The sequence below is a fragment of the Akebia trifoliata genome, chromosome 8 (assembly GCF_017979445.1).
Source record: "Akebia trifoliata isolate Shusen 1 chromosome 8, ASM1797944v1, whole genome shotgun sequence".
Taxonomy (NCBI): domain Eukaryota; kingdom Viridiplantae; phylum Streptophyta; class Magnoliopsida; order Ranunculales; family Lardizabalaceae; genus Akebia; species Akebia trifoliata.
The window spans coordinates 41327816-41332500 of NC_141382.1; positions in this window are offsets into that span (position 1 = coordinate 41327816).

Genomic DNA, 4685 nt, shown 5'->3' on the forward strand with positions numbered 1-4685 from the left:
TATAACATTCTATTCAAAACATTCCATACCCCTACACCCCAATTTCTTTAATCAACTCACCTAACTCATTCACCCTATATTATTGGACACATGTCACTATCTCTTCCACCATCCCAAAATCTCAACAACTACTCCTTTACATGACCATTCTTTCAATGAATACCAATACTCCTTAACCCCACCAAACACTCTACTCATATAGATTGGATCGAGTCAAGAATGACCCATTTCCATCACCTTCCACAAATACCCCTCCCCAACCCAAAAATAACAACCCTCAAATGCCTACATTTCATGCCATTATCATTTAATCCTTCGCCTTTGATATTTCTACCCTTAAAAGTAATCCTTAATACTTATAAAAAAACCTCTTCTCCCTCTAAAAAAACCCTTATTTGAATTCCCTCTCTCAATTCACAATCTCTCTTTCACCCCTCTTAATCCTTTTAAAGAACATCGTATCTCATACTAAAGTTCATCCTCCTCAAATATTCACATTACATACATCTCAATCCATATCAATCCCTACACTAGAATAATATATACTTTCATTTTTAAAGTCTCAACACTTCAAGATCAATATCAAAAGGACCCCTTCGAGGATTAAGAAGAAAATCAAAAAAAGAAGAAGAAAAAGAAAAGGAAGAAGGAAATAAGAGAAAAGTAAAAACTTCAACGTGGGTTTAAAGTAGGATTTTCATTTTAATTCTCCATATCCCCCTCCTATCTTTCCTTTTCATTTTCTTAGATTTGATTTTAGAAGGCCATAAGATGCAATCAGTACCCTCCCCTACCTTCGGTAGATCAGATTTTAGTTTGGTTATTATAACCATTTTTAGAAGAAAATTTATTTTGAACCTTGGCCCCTTCTATTTCCATGAGAATGAGTCCATGACCACAAAGTCAACATTTTTCCAAAAGTTATTCCTCAAAGGCAAAACATGGCAGGGTCTTTTATCTCGATGAGATGACCCTCTTAATTTAAAATGATATCAAAAATCACTTACGTGTAAGGGCACAAAACTGAAAGCGCCCTCGATCCGCGGGGTGCGCGGATCCGCTTTTGACCCTTGAGGTTTGGGAGTCGCCACCTAGTTATTGTGGTCTAGGAACCATACTGACTCTAACACGGATAAAAAGAACTAATCTACTATAAAAAATCTGAATTCGGGGATCAAGTTACGGGGTTGGAAGGTGTTAGGCACCAACCCCGCCCGGCCAAAGCCGGTCTCTACTAAAGTCCCAAGTAAATTACATTGCTAAAACCTAGATAAAAAAAATAAATAAAAATAAAAATTTACCTTTTCGATGGCAAGGACTTGGTTCCCTCAGATCTGACAAAAAGAGCTCCTTGTACCGTGCTCCCTTACTTCGTTCTGTTTCCGGATTTGACTTTGGATCTCCGAGGCAAGGTATCTCCTTGTTTTTGAATCTGAACTCTTCAAGTTCGTTACGGATTTGGGGGTGTTTTTAGAAGGCTTTTGGGTGTTTTCTAGACTAAAATTGAAGGAGGGATGTTAGCTAAGGAGTTGGGGCTCCAAAACTAGGGTTTATGGGGGGCTAGGGGAGCTTTTAGACCTACTTCTCCTAGGGTTTATTATTTGATACGAAAATAGGGTGTGAACACCTCTATTTATAGATGTTTTTAGGGGTTGATTTGGATAGAGTTAGGGTTTAATTAGAGATCTTTTAATTAGAGTTGTGTTTTAGTTAGACTTATTTTAGGTAGAATTGTGTTTTAATTAGAATTGTTTTAGGTAGAATTATGTTTTAATTCAAATTGTTTTAGGTAGAATTGTTTTTAAGTTAGAACTCTATTAGATAGAGTTATTATTTAATTAGATCTCTATTATGACTTTTGGTCTTATTTGATTAACTTTTAATGTTTTGACTTTAGTCTTAATTGATTGACTTTTAATATTTTGACTTCAGTCTTGCTTAATTGACTTTAATTTTGACTTCAGTCTCACTTGATTGACTTTAATACCTTGACTTCAGTCTTGCTTGATTTACTTTTAATTTTGGGAGAACCCCCCTCTAAAATATCTTAATTCTTTGGACCCCCAAATGGAGGGGTCCTTAAAGAAATATCCCACGAACCCTCAACAATTTTACCCGAAAGTCCGATTGATCGATTTTTTAGATTCAAAATTTTAAATTAATTTCATTAATGTTTAAATTTAATAATTTAATGTTTTATTTATTATTTCGGAATTTTTTATCATGAAAATTGTGAAATTACCGTTTTACCCCCGGAGAGGACTTTTCACATTTTAAGTCGGTTTTTAATGTTCTAGGATGTTTTAGAATCGGTTTTTCGTAAGGAATTCAATGGAAATATTAGTTTTTGTTATTTATAAAATTTTTTGTGTGAAATGGTTGTGAACTTTATGAGGGGCATTTTCGTAATTGGTGAAATGATTTATTTGATTCCAATTTGTCATTTTATGTGTTCGAATGAGTTTTCCTAAGCGTAACGTAGGCTCTAAGGTTGTTTTGAGGTTAGGGGTATTTTGGTAATTTGGTAATTTTTAGTGATTTTTATCGTGAAACTTCTTTTTGGTCTGCAAGATGATGATTTCTATGTTTCTGGGGTCGTACTTTCCTAGCGTAGCGTGGTTTCTAAGGTTTCGTCAATTCGAGATACCTCACCTGGATTTCTGAAACAAATCTGGTAACAAAGTAAAGCAATGGAATACACATCCATCATTGGGAATCCTTGCGATCGGGTTGACGAGTTGATTAATCAGGCGGATGCAAAAATGGGGTGTCTACAAAAACCATCACTTTCCTGATTTTCTTTTCTTTATCATATTTTATTAAAATGGTCACATTTTTAAATGTTACCACCTTTTTGGTGGAGAGGGAGGGGTGCCTAAAAGCGCCCTCGATCTGTGGGGTGCGCAGATCCACTTTTGATTTTTGAGATTTTAGGAGTCGCCACCTAGTTATTGCGGTCTAGGAACCGAACATCAACTCTAAACGAATAAAAACAACTAATCTACTTAAAAAATAACTGAGTTCGGGGATCACATTACTGGGTTGGAAGGTGTTAAGCACCAACCCCGACCGGCAAACACCGGTCTCTACTAATTCCCAAATAGAACTACATTGCTGAAAAAACTTAATCAATAATTTTTTTTTTTAATCTTTACCTTTACGAAGACAACAGTTTTGTTCCCTCAGATCTAGTAGAATAGTTCTTCGTACAACACTCTTCGTTTCGTTCGGTCACGGAATTCGTTTCGGATCTCCAAAATAAAGTATCTCCTTATGAATTTTTCTAATTTTCATATGGATTTCTAGAGTGTTTTGAAGGGTTTTTAGGTATTTTTTGAGATAAAGTTGGGGTATGGATGTTAGGTAAGGAGTTAGGATTTCAAAATTAGGATTTATGAGAGGCTAGGAAAACTTTTTGACCTACTTTTTCTAGAGTTTATTTTTTGATACGAAAATAGGTTGTAAGGTCCCTTATTTATAGATTTTTTGAAGTGCTTGTTTAGATAGAGTTAGTATTTAATTATAATTCTTTTAGAAAGAGTTATTGTTTAATTATAATTGTTTTAGGTAGAGTTATATTTTAATTAGAATTATTTTAAATAGAATTATTATTTAATTAGGATTGTTTTAAATAGAGTTATTATTTAATTAGAATCCTATTAGGATTTTGACTTTTAGTCTCACTTGATTGACTTTAAGATTTTGACTTTAGTCTTACTTGATTGACGTTAATATATTGACTTTAGTCTTACGTGATTGACTTTAATTTATTGACTTTAGTCCTACTTGTTTGACTTTAAGATTTTGACTTTAGTCTTACTTGATTGACTTTAATTTAAATTAGGATTTCATTTTACATTAACTAATGTTTTAATTATTAATTTTGAAAATTTTAATTATTAAAATTATAAAATTATCGTTTTGCCCTTGGAGAGGATTTTTTGCATTTTAAATCGATTTTCAACTTTCCAGGATGTTTTGGAATCAATTTTTCGTAAGGAATTCAATGAGAATATTGGTTTGTGTCATTCATGAAATCAAGCGAATGCAAAAATGGGATGTCTACAGTGCTTAACACCTTCCCCGATATCTAATTGAATCACTTACTTAGATTTTAGGTAGTCTGGTACTTTATCCATACGAGAGTTACTACGATGCTAAAATGGTATTTTTTTTCTAAAAATACTTCTTGGATGACCATTCACACCTTTTTATAAAAGAATGGTGGCAACTCTAAATCCTCGTAGAGGTGATATTCGGATTTGAAAATCATGCATCTATATAATCGTTGATTTATATGAGTTTTATCCTTTTACTAATATAAATAAAGGTATTTTAGAAAAAAAAACTATTTTTTTAACAATAAAAACTAAAAATAAACGTACATTAGTCCAAACAAATTGAAGTAGGGTCCAAACATGGTCGGACCAATTTGAAAAATATTTGGTCCAATCAACAATTTGGTTTTTATCTCGGAGATTGAAGAGGTTGAAGACAATTAATTTTGGAGAAAAAAATTAGGATTTAAACCATGAGTTCAATGAGGGTGTTTCGGTCATTTTTAGTTAGTCTCTCATACATGACCATGGTCGAGGGTTGTGCCATCATTTTGAAAACATGGGGACTAGGGGTATCTCAAACATTTATCAAAACTAGAGGGCATTTAAGTAATTTTAGTCGGCAAA